We start from the raw sequence: 18,622 nt of genomic DNA, 5'->3' as shown, positions 1-18,622 counted from the left end.
AGGACCAAATAGGGTTTGAGGTTACCATAGGTAAATTAAAGAAATGGGCAGACTAGATGGGACAAGCGGTTCTTATCTGCTGTCAAATTCAATGTCTCTATGTTTCTATGTAAGGTGTAACTTTGCCCCTTGGCAAAACCACATTGCATTGGAGGGGGAGGTAAATTTATAATGTGGGAACAGATGTATAGTTTGGGTAGGGCATGTCCTAGATCAACTTTAAATTTTAGTGTAAAATTAAAGCTATCAAGTATTTGTGCTCCACAAGAAAAAGCATGTAGTATTTTCCTTATGGGCAAAAGAATAAACTAATTTGCACCCCTTGCATTGTAACATGGTTTGTCCAGGACCAAATTTACTCCTTTTTTTGCTTTGCTCTCCTTAATGACCCAATGTGTTCAGGGGACTTTAGTTCCCATCATCTAGTTCTTATTTCACTAGAAAACATCTAATGCCATAAGCTGAGTTATTAGGTAGTTTTCTCTTGCACTCCCATCTTCCTCTGGCTCGTCTGTCTGCAAATGAGCAGCTGCTTTCCTTGTCCACATCCTGACCTGAACACAGAAATAACTTAAGTGTGGTTAGTTCTGCATTAACATCAGAATCTTTCACGTCCTTGCGGCCTGTAAAGTGTCACGTCCTTCCACACAATATATTTCAGATAGGCATCAAAGGGAAAATATACCTTATTTAATGCGAGATATGGGGAGATGGAAATGAGCTTCGGCCAAGAAACATTAAAAGAAAAGAGCTGTGAGAGTGTGTGTTGTAAAATGTGTTTCTTTTATTTAGACACACAAACAGATTTATATATTTTTTAATACCACTGTGTCAAGTTGACCCATATGGAATGATTTTACTAGAAAATCATCTAGATCAATAACCTATTATTAAAATCTTGCTGAGGCGAATCAGTGATATTGGCATGGAGTAGTAAGAGTTAGCATACCACTTCGGCAGCCCAGTCACTCATCAATATCACGTACATGCGCACTGGATCTGAAAGCCCAGATACAGACTTGAGCATTCAGTTCTATTATTGAAAAAAAAAATTTAATAGTAATAAAAATATCTAAAAATATGTAAAAATAAAAAAAAAGTTTACAATATTTTTAAACCATTGTCGAATGAAAAATAATGCTTTATTAAAATAATAAAGCTTTTATTTTCTTTAATTATTTTCTGTTATCGCCATCCTGAGATAGCGTTAACAGAAGAAGGATTACGGCAGGATTTGTACCGCCCAAATCCATGTTAAATAGGCTTCCCCAAGGTTTCCATGAGGAATCTTTCGCCAGCAAGGCTAGTAGTTTCTTGTTGCCAGTGGGTTCTATCACTCGCAATCAATAAGCGTGCTATTGTCGGCGGTGACCCCTTGATGAATAGGGCAAAGCCCTATTTACGGTAAATACACGCATATTCAACTGAGATAAGACTTTTCTCCCTATAACAAACAGTCCCCTAAGGATATACAGTTTTGTGGTTAGCGCCCTTCTAAATACTTATATCTGCTGCTCCTTGTTAAAAAACAAATAATCAAATTAGCAAAAATAGGAGCGCAAAAAAGTTTGATACTTAAGAATCAAAATCAGTGGGCTAATTGGTATGTTATGCCACTTAGTATAATAAATTAGATCAGAAAGGGGGATGATAGGTGCATATATATCTCATTTACCTCTAATAGGGCAGTTATTTAAAAAGAGGGAGATGTACTCTCTACTCTCACCCTCTTAGTAATCAAGGGCAGTATATATATATATATATATATATATATATATATATATATATATATATATATATATATATATATATAATGCAGTTTATATGCTAATTAGCCATAAAGAAATCTCAATAACTAAAAAATGTAATACGTACAACAGTGTTGAAAAAAATAACTGGATACAAACAATGTAAAAATGGTAAAATAACGTGGCATACCATGCCAATTAGCCAATTGATTTTTGATTCTTAAGTCCCCTAAGGATCTTATTATTATTGTTTTTTATAGGGCGCCACGATATTCTGAAGCACTGTATAGTGTTACACATTATATGTAGAACACAGTTGAACAATATGAACAAATAGCTAAATAACAAAAATATTGGACAAATATAAAGCATACTACATAACATACAAGAAGCAAATAGAAGGACAAACATCTTGAGAAGAAGAGAACCCACAAGAAAGCAGGAGGACAGAGGGCACTGCTCCTGAGAGCTTACAATCTAAGGGGGAAGAGTCCTCCAATAGGGGAGAAACATTAAAATGTATTTGATGGAACATCTATAACATTTATGACACTATTAAAAAGTCTTCAGTTAATATGTAAAAACATGTTTGTTTAGTCCTTTTTTAGTCCTCTTTTTATGAAAATTATAGTTTTTATTATTGTTCTCTATTGTGTTTAGCTGAGATAATTTTCCACTTTTTAATGATACAGTCAGACGTAAATACCTATAAAAAAACAACTGTATGCATTCTCTAAAAGTTATAGCTGCTAGTTATTGCTAATAATTCATGCCATTGATGGACAACTTATAATTATTTTCCCTGTAAACAGATCTGTTTGGACACCCAAGGAGTGGTGAAAGATTACACATTATTACTACATACAGAAATATAATGTATTTGTTTTGGTTTTACTTGAAAGTAAGATCATTATCAGATTATAGAATATTGTTTAAAAAATGACAGGGCAACATTTGGTTTTGCTTTGATGATTAAAGAGTTGAGTCACTGATTTTTATATGAGTGTATCATGATCTGGCAAGTGTACTAGCTGGCGAAGTGTAAATTAAACATCAGTTAATGGCTGTTATAACTACTATTCCTGATACCAAAAGCCGCCTAAAGCTAGGTACACACTGAAGGTTTTTCATTATTATACTAGGTGGCATATCATACTAAATTAGATCAGAAAAGGGGAAAAAGGGGATGATAGGTGCATATATATCTCATTTACCTCTAATGGGACAGTTAATTAAAAAGAGGGAGATGTACTCTCTATTCTCATCTCCTTAGTAATCAAGGGCAGTATATACACACACACATATATATATATATATATATATATATATATATATCTACTATATAAATACCTAGTGGCGTGTGTGGAAAAAAAACAAGCTGCAGCGCCACCTGCTGGGCAGAGTTATACACTGACCTATATATTTCTTGAAGGAGAAGTGACAGTTGGGAGTGGTTGGTGGTTGTCGGGGGTGACAGTGGGAAGTTATATATGTATGTAATGAGCTCATGTATAATTAGTTATAGTATAATATGGCTGCAGGTATATAATCCAGTTTATATGCTAATTAGCCTCAAGAAATCTCAATCACTAAAAAATGTAATACGTACAACAGTGTTGAAAAAATAAGTAGATACAAACAATGTAAAAATGGTAATATAAGGTGGCACACCATGCCAATTAGTCCACTGATTTTTGATTCTTAAGTCCCCTAAGGATGTTATTATTATTGTTTATTTATAGGGTGCCACGATATTCTGCAGCACTGTACAGTGGGGTATTACACATTATATATAGAACACAGTTTTTCAGCCAATTATGAGGCCAATCATCCGATAAACGACCGCTGGGGCCACACATCGCGTTAGTGTTTATACTCATACGATGAACGACAATCGTTCCAAAGTGCCGATTGTCGTTTCATTTGGTTGGTCGTACTGGTTAATAATCTCGTTCCAAACACCTGCCGATCATGTAGTGTGTTTGCGCTCACGATCTCCATAGAGTTTACAGAGTCATGATCTTTTCAGCGGATGCCGGCAATGAACATGCCCTGGTGAACAAATGTAGCGAGTGCTGTAGATGGAATAGTTTGTTTGCTAGTTCTGAGACTGAAAATTTTGTTTTAGAATCACAGAGGCTAACGAAATTCGTAAGGACATGTGGATAGTTATAACAAGGTGGTATTAATCAGTGTGACAGGAATGAGTGAACGAGTGACTATTGTGCTGTCATTCTCTAAACGACTACTGGACCAGAAGAGCACAGATCTGAAGGTAAATTTGTTTAATGTGTGCATGAATTGTCCAATTGATTGGACCTTCAGTCGCAGGTACAATCGTTGTAGATAACAAGTCTGTCGGACAATTCTTCAATGTGTATCTAACCTAACTGTATTAGGTGAGTTAAACGGCAACCAATACTAAAATACAATTGGAACCACAGTGGTTGACTTTTCAGAGGGGAAGGTAACTCTATTAGTTGTGGTGGGTGAGACCATAACAGTCTACCGCAAGTATGATTATACAAATCAGTTCATCATGCCCTGGTGGGTGGTGTGAGATGATGCACATTGTTTCATCATACCACAGTTGGCGGGGCACAATGTTGTGATTAAAGAATGATACTAGTAACACATTTAAAGACACAAATGAAGCTTGATCGTTATTTCAAGACAAAAATGAAAAAGTTAAGATTAAATTAAGGAAGTGGTCTAAAAGTTATAGTAAAGTGAACTTTGGATTTGAAGAGCTTTTATTTTACTTTCCTGACAGAAAGTGGAAAGTGCTGACATTGTCGGATTGGGTCATGAAGGGCTCACCAGGGGAATGTATTGGAGGAGCCTGTGACAGGACGGACCGCCTGTCTGTTGTTGATGGGAACCGACTGAGCTTACTTTGCCACCGTTCCCTTTTGTTATCCCAAATGCACCCTCTTGCCGCAGTAGGAGGGCTTATAATGCTGCCTCCACTGAGCTCCTTTATGGCGCTCAGAACGACGTTCCTTCTGGGTAACTGTCACTCCTAGTGTACTCCTGTGCTGTTACACTTGGGCTGGTAACTCTGGACCTCTTACTATGGATCCAGATTGCTGTGGATGGATCCTCCCTGGCCTATCATACTGACCAGAGCGGCAGGTAGCAGGCAGAGCGGTGGTACTGGAAAAGCTTGGGTCCAAACCTCAGAATCAGCCGGAGAACGGATTAGATTTTAGGGTCTAATCGGCAGGTCACAGGATTATAGCAATATTGAAGAAGTTGTCAAGCAGGTCTTTGAAGCAGAGTGATGTTTATTGCTCAAGTGTCCTGACAAGGACAGTCCCACTGATTTAAGGTATCAGTGGTCAGGTCAGATGGAACATCAGAATGATACATACTCACACAGCTCATCTTTTATACAGTTCCGAAATAGTCTATTTTTAGAATCAGGATGTACTCTATTTACACAAACATGGATTTACATGCATTGCAAAGCCACTAATATTTATACTTAGCTATAAAATTCTTAAAAACCTTGCTGTGATTTCCTGGATCTTATTTCAGAGGCAGGAGACTCACTAGCAAGTCAAAAGGTCTGGCTGGCATGAATACTTCAGACAGTCGCCGTATACACATTTCCACAGAACAACAAAAAACCCAAAACACGCCACTTCCCCACATCACAATACACCAAATGCTTGGTAAACACAGGCTCATTGTATCAGATATATGCATCAGAAATAGGCATATCCTATAGCAAGGTTAAACAGAAAAAACAACGTTTCTACCCTGGTCTTAGAGATAACGATTTCCTATCTCACAATATGCACAATATTAAAAATAAGTGCACGTGCAATTACATAAATAAGTGCCCTGCGCTTTTTGCTTTAAATAAATTTTTACCAAAAGTTATTTAATAGCGATCCAGCCACAGAGCCCATTTAATATTGTGTGTGCGCAGCTGAACGGGCAAGGCCAGCCACCAGAGGGACAAGGTCAGCAACTAGAGGAGATGTGGGAGGGGGGCACATTTTTCCTTTTGGTACTTGTTAACTATACGGATATCATTGTAGCTCCTCAGCATTGCGCTGCTTCTTCCTCTTGAACTGCTTTTTTATAATACCCCGCTGCCAGGGGGATTAAATCATCACGTCAGCAGGCAGCAGAAGATTTGAAAATAGAGGCTCAAGTGGAAGCAACAGTATAATTAACAAGTACCAGAAGAAAAACATTTTTTTATTAAGGTAAAAAAAAAAACATTTACTATAATATAATTTATATAGCACATATATTTAAACAAATTTGCACCATCTGAAAGTTTTTTTAATTCTAAAAATAAAAACATTAATATATTTGTAATAGCAATATATTAAAAAAATACTGTACATGCACTTACCTATACCAAGGTTAAGGTAATCTCTTCTATCTTTCTTTTTCGCTTTCTGTTTCTGTCTTCTCTCTTCTGATGTTTCGTACTATCGATAAATGTATGAAAGAGCGATTTCTGCAAATTGCCGGAAATCAGCGACTTTGCAGGGAAAACATAAAGTGGTGATGCCTTGTAAAGGCAAGTTTGCCTTTACTGCACTGAGTAAACAACAGAAATTCAGTGCTGCATGAGTACCAGCTATAGCATACACTAAATATAGGAAAATACTCCGAGGCATAGTTTATATATGACAGGAGTACTGAGAGTGAGGTCAGGAACAGCAAACAATTGATGAACTGTCACCAGTCTGTTTGAAAAATAGACTATAATGATCAGGCACGGGTGTTCAGGATCCAGAACAAATGATGAGGACTTAACCCCTTGCAGACAGGATATACACATACACAGTGGCACACACACAAACACTCACCCATTTTTCATGCACACTGACACACACATTGACTCCCACTCTACGCATTTATCATACGCAATAACTCATATTCATTTATTACACACACACTGACATACAAACACATACAAACCCACACACACCTCTTGCTGGTGTGCTTGCCTCACAATTCCTCAGTGCAGGTAAGGGGCATGCTGTGTTCCAATTGGCTGAGTGACTGTGTATTGTCACTCAGCCAATCAGAGCACAGCAGGGTTGTTGGGAAGTTCCTGCCTGAGCAGGAAACTCCTCAGTATTACAGAGCTGCACAGCCTGCTCCTCCACTTTCTCCACTTTGGAGCACAGCACTAATGACAATTTGTGGGTCCCAGGGTGATCGCATGTTGATCCTTTGTGCATGGTTTTGGCACGACAGTGGGGCCCACAGAGGAGTTTCCTGGTGGGTCAGTCTGACCCTGAGTGCAATTACTTCCACATATTTCCATTCTCCCCAGGAATTCTGTTTTTCAAAGGGCAGTTCCATTTTACTACTGTAAAAAAGTGATGTGGTATATGATTTTGGATCATAGTTGGACAGCTTGGGGGTGTAGTCTTGATGTTAGTTTTGAAGCCACCAAAACCCTTATTCACTCTCTTGTAATCTCTAGCCTTGACTACTGTAACCCCCGTCTCTCTGGTGTACCTGACTCTCACCTTGCCCCTCTTAGGTCTATGCTCAATGCTGCTGTTCACCTCATTTTTCTCTCTCCCCCGCTCTATCTCTGCTGTCCCCCTCCACCAGTCACTACATTTGCTCCCCATGGCCTACATAGTTAAATTTAAACTTCTCATCCTCACCTTTAAAGCTCTAAACCCCCCCACATCTGAACCTTATCTCTACCTACACACCTCGCCTCTGCCACTGACCGTCGCCTCACTACTTCACTGATTACTTCTTCCCACTTTGTCCCATCCAGGACTTTGTTCGGGCTGCTCCTCAGCTGTGAAATAATCTCCCATGCTCCATCAGGTTAGCCTCTACTCTCAAAGGCTTCAAGCATGCACTTAAGACTCATTTCTTTATTCAAGCCTATCAGCCTTCCTCCTAACTCCTTTGTCCCAAGTTTCTCCCCCAGTTGGTGTCACCCTATTTGTGTCTCTCCATTTCCTTTAGGATGTAAGCTCTCACGAGCAGGACCCTCTTTCCTTGAGTTTTGCTTCTACTATTCCATCACCCTCTGCACCTCTTGACCTGCTTCCCTAGCCCTGTTTTCTAAAGCTTAAATTACTACTAGATCCCGCGGATTACTACCATCATTCTCACTCACTGTCCTCATATAATTTGATGCACATTACCATGTTACCTGTATTTGTATTCATTCAGCAGGTCTTTGTATTTTTTTCTTTTTTATGTGTCATGTTATGCGTTATGGATCACTGCTTTCTGTATTTGTCATGTACGGCGCCACAGACCCTTTGTGGCACCTTATATATATAAACGATAATAATAATAATCAGTCTATGCAGATTGTGAGCATGGCATAGAGACCTTGTTTTCAAATTAGAAGATATGTGTTTTACAGAATAAACACGTACCCCACACCATGTTTGCTACCCAACACATGAGTGGGTTCAGGAAAAGCAGGGACTTGTACACCTGTAGGGGCTGCAAGAGGAACAGCTCCCAAGGTGCAGATGGTGGTGTTTAGCACCAGTGGGTAAATCTGATGCAAATCTGATGCAAATAATTATGTTTCAACCACTTTAGGTAGAATGTTCTTGCCAGGGAATGTTATTGCCCGATATATACAGTATATTTTTGTATATACAGTGCCTATATAAAATCATAATTCCCTGTAAAAATCAGTACCTTTGTCACATTATAACATGGAAATTTAAAAAAATTAAATCAAACTTTTTCCAGCTTTATTAACACATTTCGCATTACAACATTCAACTAATGGAAAAAAAGGCAACAGTTCTGAAAATAAATAAAAGATGTGAAAAACTAGAATAGCAGGGTTGGAAGAATGATCAGTCCCCTGATTTAATACTTTACAGAGCCACCTTTTGCTGTAAATACAGCCACCAGTCTGTTTGGATATGTCTCTACCAGCCTTGTGCACCTAGATTGGGGAATATTTGCCTATTCTTCCTTGCAGAATTGTTCAAGTTCAGACAAATTTTGCGGTGAGCAGAATGGACTGCTCTCTTCAAGTCCATCAAGAGATTGTCTTATAGATTTAAGTCAGGGCTTTGACTTGGCCCGTCAAGGACATTCATCTTCCTATCCTTAAGGCACTGTGTTGTTTTCTTGGCATTATGTTTAGTGTCATTGTCGTGCTGGAAGGTGAATCACCTACCCATCTTCAGTTTCTAGCAGAGGGCCGCAGGTTTCCCTCAAGAATTTTGGTGTACTTGGAAGCATCCAAAAATTCACACATCATTCATAATCATTAACTTGATGATGATGACTGTCGTCTCTGCACATTTAAGTTCATGTTGCTCACACAAACACATTTTACTTACTATGCAAAGTCGTAGGTATTTTAAGATACCTACAGCTCCAAATACTATGTAAAATGTGTATTTAGATTTTTTTACAGAATTTTTAAAGCCTACGTTTCTTGCATAAATTGTGTCCAACTCTACATGAGGCACCCAGAGCACATCCTAGTGACAGATATACACTACAGAGAGTGTTCTGACCGCTATACACTACCAAGAGCATCCCAGTGACCAATCTGAAATACAGAGAGAATCCTACAGAACACCATACAATGCAAAATTATCCTAGCACCCTAAATACAATACAGAAAACATTCTAGAGACCACTATATAACACAGAGAGGATCATTGTGACCATCATACAATACAGAGAGCATGCTAGTTACCACCATACAATGCAGAGCATGGGCACTTTCCCCCCCAACCCCTCCTGTCACAATTGTGCAAATAGCCAATCCTCCCTCTAAATCATCCAAATGATCCAAAAATTATTCACTCTGTTAATTATTTTATTAGCATTTTCATTTTTATAAATATACATAGAGTAGTCATTTATGTTGTATCTGTAAGTCTACTGTGGTTTGTGCATGTGTCTATCAATGCCTTAAAAAATGTATCCTTATATAAAAGATATTAAAGGGTTTGTTTAATTTTAAACACCTACCCCTGTTTAAATTAATCCCTCTCCACAGAAAGAGCTTTGGTGGAAACCTCCTTTCTGGGAAGTATAACCCAAATATTTCCCCAGTGAATAACGGGGAGGAGACTTCAGCATGATAGTGATGACTTTGTGGGAGATGTCCACTGCCTAAGCTGGATGTGTGCAGTGAAATCAGCACCTGATTTGTCAGGAGCCATGGTCATCTAATCAGGTTCCACGTTGAACCCTTTTAGACAGGTCAAGTCTATCAGTGCTCACAGTTTTTTCCTCTATCTGCCTTCAAACACAAAGCTATAGCAACTCAGTTTAGGCAACAGTGGATGTGCATCAAAGGGTACCCTGCATAATTCTACATTTCATTGAATTTTAACCTCATTTTGCATTTGACAGTAAAACTTCCCATGCTTCGCCAGCAGAATGTAACCTGAAGTGTTTTGTACAAAATACCCCTATTATTTTTGTTCCACCAGAGATCCCCAGTCTTACAAAAATAAATAAGCAACCTGAAAATATTATTAAAATCCGTCCATGCACTGCAGACCACCAAGGTGAAATTATCAAAGTAGGCTCAACTGCACTACCAGCCAATCACAAGCATTTACCCACTCTAGCTGCTTATGATTGGGTGGTGGGAAGGTCAGTCCAGGAGAATTCAATCTTTAGTTATTTTACTTTGGTAGTTTATAGTGTGCGGAATGGTCATTTTTTGGGGGATTTTTCAGGTTTATTTTCCCATTCGGACTACAAAGGATCAAGGAAAATATAATACTTTACAGCCAATAAACTGATGAACAAGAATATTGTGGGGCATTTCATTCCATTTTATTTGATAATTGGGCATGGTTGTTTTATATTTTTCACTCTTTTGTATAATGGTATAATGAGGAGAGGGCTTAGGGACCTGTTCATTATACTAGGACTACTGGGGTGGAAAAGTTGCTATATGTGCAAGAGACATCAGGTGACATTGTTAATGACTCTTCTCAACTTATTAAGGTATTCAATTGTTAAGTAAAAGTGTGAAAAATAATATCTACAGCTTTGTGCTATAGCTAAATAAACATTTGCAAAAAGAACATGTATTTGTTTTTTTTATATACTCAAAACATAAAATAGCTAATAATGAAATATATTTGTTACATTAATTATATAAGGGTAACATGTGGGCAGACTTCTGGAAAAGTGTATATTTTACTTCTTTTTTACTGGGTTCCATATATAATGGTTTAAAAAAAATGTGTATTCATTTATGCCCCCAAAAGACATCCCTATCTTTAACCACATTAGTGGTTCCAGGGTAAAAATTACATTTGGGCACCATTTCTAAAATACATGAGAGAACGCATAACCGTTCAAAAAGCAGAGTGGGTCAATTATTTGCAAGGTAAAAAAAATAATATATATATATATATATATATATATATATATATATATACATATATCGGTGTATATAGACATATAGATATATAGATATATAGATATATATACATAGATATTTATCTCAGGATGTCTATAGTAGGGTATGAATTTTGGTAGGGATCCATATGAACATTGTTGTGGTGTGTGGACAGGTGCGGAGAAGTATATATAGTAAGATTAAAGAATAGATGATTATGGTCAGGAAGAAAGAAAAGGTAGTTTGAAAAATTGGTAATTAGCCATTAGAATGAGTGCAACAGTCATCACACAGCAAGAGTTCAAAGGAGAAGGTTAAAGAGAGAAGCATGAAAGCACTTGGAATGTTAAAATCTGTCTGTCATACAAGAGAGAATTAAAGTTATCCAGGTAGAGAAGGCATCAAGGAAACATGAGAGTGAACCAGGATGGTAGTAGATGACAGACCAAAAAATCCCAAGAAAAAAAAAAGGGACATAAAGTAAGTGATGAGATGAGGGTCAGTTGGAGTTGGAACAGAATGCAGAATCCTATGATATCTAAGGGCTAAAATGTATATATGTGTGTGTGTATATATATATATATATATATCTATAATATAAATGTCTAGTGGCGTGTGTTAGTCTGTCTGTGTGTGTGTGGAAAATATAAAATCAAGCTGCAGCGCCACCTGCTGGGCGGAGTTATACACTGACCTACTAAATTCTTAGTGTGTGTGGGAAAAAAAATCAGAAAGGGCTGAAATTTGGTATACTAAGATGTTTTTCATTTAATTTAATTTGTTAATTGTTAAAAGTGTTTATAAAGATTTTAAAAAATTATATATACATTTCTTGAAGGAGAAGTGACAGTTGGGAGTGGTTGGTGGTTGCCGGGGGTGACAGTGGGGAGTGGTTGGTGGTTGAGGCCTGGGCTATGGCCCAAATGCATGACAAGAACCTTTTTAACACCTTAAGTAGCTTGATTTGACTAGAATGCATGAGTATCATGCACGGGTTAACTTGTATATATATATATATATATATATATATAAAGAAAGAGAGAGAGAGAGAGAAAGTTTTTTACACTCATATATTTTTTGCAAGGATAAAAAATATGCACCTTCTGTTGATTCCTCCACCAATTTGGAGCACCTCTGGCATAATCCTTGAATCAGAATATAGTCAGATGGCCCACCTTGGGTCTCCTCACATTGTCATGTGCAAGCTAATTCTTGAGGCATATAAATCTGCAAGTATGTGTTTGTGAATTAATTCCTAGAAATAGTGTGACATGGCTCACTGATCAGAGGAACTGGTTAAATCAATGTGTTTGCTTATGTTAAACTGCTGCTGTACAGATTCCAGCTCTCACCCCTCGTGTGGATCCAGCTCTCTTCAGCCTATTCCTCGGAATTACCTAGTGGCTATTTGGGATGGAAGGTGACTGTTCTGAGTCTTTCAACTTATGGAGCATTCTCTGTGTCCCTGGGTACAGGCTTCCAGTTCCAGGCTTGACACAGATTCTGAGTCCTGAGTTGCACAAAGCCAATTCCAGGTTTATCCAGTTCAGGAGATAGTCACCTCTGATAATCTGCTGCCTGAGTTCGGTGCCTTCATAGTCCCAGTTTTGGTACTATAATCTTCTGAGTTTCTGGATCCTTGGGGATGCTGAATCTCTGGTCTTGGGTTCAGTCTCTCTGTTCCTGCGTCCAGGTTCCAGTCTATCAGGTCCAGATTTCAATTGCTTATTACAGTGCTGAGTCCAGTCCCTCTATGAGCAAGACCTTCATCCGGCCTCCTAGTTTCCACTTCATCCCTGCCACAGCTAGTCCCAAGGGTCCCGAGACGGATCCCAGAATCCCTATTGCCGTGACAGGCAGAATGGGAGTGAGCGTTGGATGAAAGTAGGCAATGTGCAGTAAGACGTGCCAATGTAGTTGTAGCCGATTCAAGTCCTGGGCTTCTCTAAATTACTTTTTTTAGCTGTATCATTTAAACCAGCTACAGGGTATTAGTGCCGACTCATAGTTATGACTGTCATGGCATTGTTTTTCTATTAAAAAAACTACATGTTTGCGCCACTAGATAACAAAGAACATTTGTATGCAAGTAAGAGAGAATATAAAAATGCATTGTGGGACTGACTCACCAAGAAATGTCCCGTTATGTGCTATATTTTGCATGAAATTCAAGTTTGGATGCAAATGACACTTCTGGCAGCCTACGATTTCAAGAGCGTAACTTGGGAGTGAAAGGGCATAGGCAATATACATGCCTAGGGCATGCCAAGATCAAGTACATGCACATTCGTCTGATTCAGCTCTGAGCATCTCTGAGGTGACTTTTAGCTTTATCACTGGCACCAGCTACAGAGCAGGTGTAAGTTTGATAGTTATAACAGACGCATATGCATGACAGAACATGTGTTTGCAAGTAAGAGCAACTGCAAAAATGCACTTTATGTACAGAACATCCTGATATATGTATTTTATTTAAAAAAAATATAAAAAAAGTTATTTTATTTTTTTATTAATGAATAAGAGTGTTTTTCTTTATTTTTTCCCATGCATTCTGATGGGAATTTATATTGCACATATGCACAGGGCTGCCATCAGGGGGGTACGAGGGGTACTGTTGTACCAGGCCCGGGCTCACCAGGGGGCCCGGTACAACAGCTTTTTTTCTGAAGGCAGCCCTGCATATGCATGTGCGTATTCTCTCTGTGTGCATACGGCAAATACCGTATAGCAGAGCATACTTATACCCATATTCAATTGGAAGCGTTTCTTGAGATCTGCTTCTACTTGAATACGAGTAAACGTGCATGCAATTACTGTTCGGTTTTATAAAACACAAATTGTGTTCACTTTGTGTTCATTGATGAATCAGGCCCTGTATGTAAAGTATGCATTATGAACATCATGAATTATGTATTCAATATTAAAAAAAAATACCGTATATACCCGTGTATAAGCCGAGTTTTTCAGCACATTTTTGTATGCTGAAAAAGGCCCCCTCGGCTTATACACGGGTGAACTTACCTGGTGTCCCGTCCCTCAGTTGTTAAGTTCCGCAGTGGAACGCATGTGCGTTCCACCAACAGGAAGTTCGGCATTTGGAATGCAAACTTGCGTTCCAAATGCCGAACTTCCTGTTGGTGGAACGCACATGCGTTCCACTGCGGGGGAAGGAAAAGGCTGTAGCCAGAAACTCGGCTGTGGAGCTTTGCTCCCTAGAGACTCTAGGGCGCAGCGCAGTGCCTGCTTGAGATTTACTGTAGCTGTTCCCATCGCTGCCTTCCTTTTTCGTGGAACTCTGGAGCATGGAAGGCAGGCAACACCCCCAAGTCCCACGGAATCCAGACTGAACCATAAGGATAGAGGATTTCCGTGGCACACCACATACTGGAGCGATGGCCTAATGCCACTCAATGCACCCTGAACCCCCTTACACCACCAAGGTAATTGTAACATCTTTCAACCATTTAACATGTTAAAGCCTTTTCACCACAGTGTATAGGTGCGCTAAATACATTTTGGAAAGTCATAAATTGGTTAACAATCCATTACTTAGACGACAAGCAAACAACACACATGATATAAAAATGCATATAGAGATGTAAATTAAAAACATAATAATGAATAAATCTAAAAAAATTACCAGTAGCTGCTGCATTTCCCACCCTAGGCTTATACTCGAGTCAATAAGTTTTACCATTTTTTTGTGGTAAAATTAGGTACCTCGGCTTATATTCGGGTCGACTTATACTCGAGTATATACGGTATATTTTAAACACATTTTTATTAATGATTATTGTATTATTGATCATTTATTTTTATAGAATATGGGTTTTTTTGCATTCATTTTGAAGGAAGTTTATATGTGCGTGTTCTGTCAGTTAACATACGGCAAGAATCAGTTAGGCAGAGTGTACTTACACCCAGATTCAAATTGAAACATATCTTGAGATATGCTTGGATTTGAATATTTTCAGAACTGCGCTCAAGGTCCATGCTCGGTTTTTAAACTTAAGGTGCGTCAAACATGAAATAGGCCCAATATACATAATTTTCACCCAACCACATATACATGCCTTCTGATGTACATTTATACAGTAAGAATAGATAATCATGTACGGTTAGGTACATGTAACACATCATAGGGGCAAAGATTGTATGCAGAATTTGAGATGTTTTATACATTGTAACATGGACACACTTCTGGGGATGCATACACATACAACTGCTTGCTGAATAAATGGTGCTTTTTTGTTCCCTTCACAGATAAGTAGCCCAATTTGAATTAGAGATGCTCAGGATGGGTTCCCCAAGAACCGAACACACCCAAACTTAGCAGATATGAGTACTGAGCCGAGCCGGGTCAGTACTTTCGCGCACCCTCGGAATTGAAAACGAGGCAAAACGTCATTGTTACGTCGTCGGATCTCGACTCTCGCGAGTTTTGGATTCTATAAGTACCGCCCTCCACGGCGATCTAGCGACATTTCATAGTGGGACACAGAAGGGGTAGCACAGTTCTTGGCAGTCTGTAGAGCAGTTGGGCAGCATCATAGGTAGAATAGAAAGAGGAGGAGTAGCAGTGTTCTTCAATGTCTACAGTGAAATTCAGGAGAGCTCCATTGCTAATTGTCATTGCTGAAATAGAAAGAATTAATAGGTATGGCAGGCTTAGTCTTCTAAATATGCAGTCCCATAATGTACAGTGTTATAAAGGTAACAAAAAGAGGAGAGCACCATTGCTGCATTGCAAATAGTAGGGCTGGCAGGCTTGGTGTAAATCTGCAGTCACATTGTACTGTGTTATATAGGTAATACACAAAGAGGAGACCTCCATTGTTAATTGTCAGTGGTGAAATCCAAATACTAGGGCTGGCAGGCTTGGTGTAAATCTGCAGTCACATTGTACTGTGTTATATAGGTAACACACAAAGAGGAGAGCTCCATTGCTAATTGTCAGTGGTGAAATCCAAATACTAGGGCTGGCAGGCTTGGTGTAAATCTGCAGTCACATTGTACTGTGTTATATAGGTAACACACAAAGAGGAGAGCTCCATTGCTAATTGTCAGTGGTGAAATCCAAATACTAGGGCTGGCAGGCTTGGTGTAAATCTGCAGTCACATTGTACTGTGTTATATAGGTTGTACACAAAGAGGAGAGGTCCATTGCTCCATTGCTAATTGCACCACTTTTCTTTACTGACACTGCTGTGTGGCAATGTGCCCTAGATGTGCTAGGAACTGCCGTGTGTTTGAGTCATTGCTTTGTCGCCTAGCATCCAGCCAGTTCGCTGCAGTCTTTGTTTGAAAGTGTTTAAAAATAATTTTGTGACATGTGAGGTGGTCAAAATTGACTGCAAATGACTTAAAATTAGTGTTATTAAGGTTAATAATAATGTAGGAACAAAAAACGAGCAAAATTATGTGATTTTAGCATACTTTAGCTATATTTCTAAAAAAAATACAGATCCAAAACCAAAACACATGAGGGCGGTTTTGCCAAAACCAAAACCAAAACATGAAGTGAATCCAGATCCAAAACCAAAACCAAAACACGGGGGTCAGTGAACATCTCTAATTTGAATCAGATGACACCAGGCCACCTAACTCTGACTAGACTCAGTCTTTCTCTCTAGACACCAGCAACTATCTGGCAATGAACAATGAACAAGACAAATTTTTATATTTTACACTCCTCCCACAGTCCTATCATGATTGGCAGGTGACTGAGAGTGCAGCCAGGACAATTGATGTCACTCTGTATGTGCAGACAAAAGACAAAAGACAAAAGAAATTATAGTTTGGCGATCTGAAACAAACAATATATAAGTCACTATGTGTCAGCTTATACATAAGTAGGAGAATTTTGTGCACAACATTGCTATACTGGAATAAGCTCACCTGCCAACGTCAAGGCATCTTCACCACCCTGTGTTGAGCACATTCAGAGGTAATCTTTACAAGACAAATTTCATAGTTTGTTATTACTGTTGTTCAGTGTTGCTATATCTGAGCAACCAAATCCAGTATTTGGCAGTACTATAATATTAAATGCTGTATTTTACTGAGCTGTATAATATACATTAAATAAGTGGAGTTGAGAATTTTTAAATAACTATTTCCACCATACTTTCTTTGACTTCTATGTAGTAGGGTGTTCTGTTAGGAGGGAAGCGATTCTCTAAAAGAGCTTGTAGAGTGTAGGAGTAGCTTCAGCTGTAATGGAGTGTGGAAATAATTCTTTATCTTCAACAGAGCTGCAGTGCAATGTCTGGTTAATACTAAAGTATATATTTTACCTTTTATCTGAAAGTTTAAATGTTGGAATTAAATGATCTTTTTAACTAAGACAGGCAGACATGTTACTAGATGGTCAGCTTTTTTTCTCCACTGATTTACAGAATCAGATTACCATACTGGTTGTGAAGCCCAGTGGCGCACGCAGGGGGGGGTTTCTGAGTCTCTAGAAACCCCCCCCCCTGCGCAAACTAAGTGGCCACTGTCCTATACGCTTCTTAGACAGCGCCGCGGCTGCTGTATAGGACAGCGCTGGCGAAACGGAGCTGCTGCGCATGCACAGCAGCTCTCTCTCGTTTTTGTATTTTTTGGGGGTTTTTTTGGGTCGGCGGGGGGAACCTATGAGGTGCCCTATTTATCAAAGAAGAGGAATCAGCTCTTTTTATTGTTCATTTAAGATAAAAATCCCTTTGGCCAAAAATGACCATGTTTGGGTCACCCCCAGTTCAGAGAATATCCTTATGGGAAGCATAAGCAACACTTTTCCTACCCTAATTTGTAATCCCTGACAGTAACAACATAACATGTGTCAATGATTTGTAGTCCAAGCCCCATAATGAATTTATCTCCCCAAGGAATCCATATAACATATGGATGTTTTATAGGTTTATGTGCAGAAAATTATATCATGATATCATGGTTAGTGGAAGCAATGCTATACCTTTGCTATGTACCAGAAGGGACTATGGTATATTCTTAGGAATCCATTACTAGAACTGCTCTTGGATAATAGGGCAATAAAAAAGTATTAATAAATTTGCATACCAACACTCCTTTTTCGGTGATATTACCGAGGACAACAATGAAAAAAGGTCTAAAACAGCAGTGGAATATGTTAGACTATATCAATATTTGAGGATCAGTCAGCTCCTAATAAAATTATCCATATATTCTAGCATACCTCAGCTGGCATATTATGCGAAAGAGTATGTGAGGATGGTTCTTCCATTTCTCTGTTTATTTTTGTTTTATTTTAAAGGAACTTTCTTGTATTTATATTCATTTATGTCAATTTGTTAGCACCATTTTTATTCAATAAGCATTGTTACTTTTTTGTCATATTAAATCTCATTTACTAGCATTCTGTCTTTGTGTCCTTAAATAATTCATGTGTCAGATAGTCTTGGTTTACAGGATCTCTGATTTATTTAGGTTATGATTGCATCTTGGGATAAGCCAGGGAGTAACTGAAGACTCTATAAGAGTAGTCTAAGGCAAGCCA

The 18,622-nt window shown here is 38.6% G+C and overlaps 1 protein-coding gene across 1 annotated transcript in view; it reads left to right on the top strand.

The window, feature by feature from the left end:
• The window catches only part of LOC142103776 (4-galactosyl-N-acetylglucosaminide 3-alpha-L-fucosyltransferase FUT6-like), a 32,259-nt gene that overhangs the window by 5,858 nt on the left and 7,779 nt on the right, over positions 1–18,622 (top strand). The gene's annotated exons all lie outside the window — the stretch shown is intronic.

This window comes from Mixophyes fleayi, chromosome 10 (assembly GCF_038048845.1).
Source record: "Mixophyes fleayi isolate aMixFle1 chromosome 10, aMixFle1.hap1, whole genome shotgun sequence".
Lineage (NCBI taxonomy): Eukaryota > Metazoa > Chordata > Amphibia > Anura > Limnodynastidae > Mixophyes > Mixophyes fleayi.
Note: the sequence above shows the minus strand (reverse complement) of the source record. Positions and strands in the feature narration are given on the sequence as shown.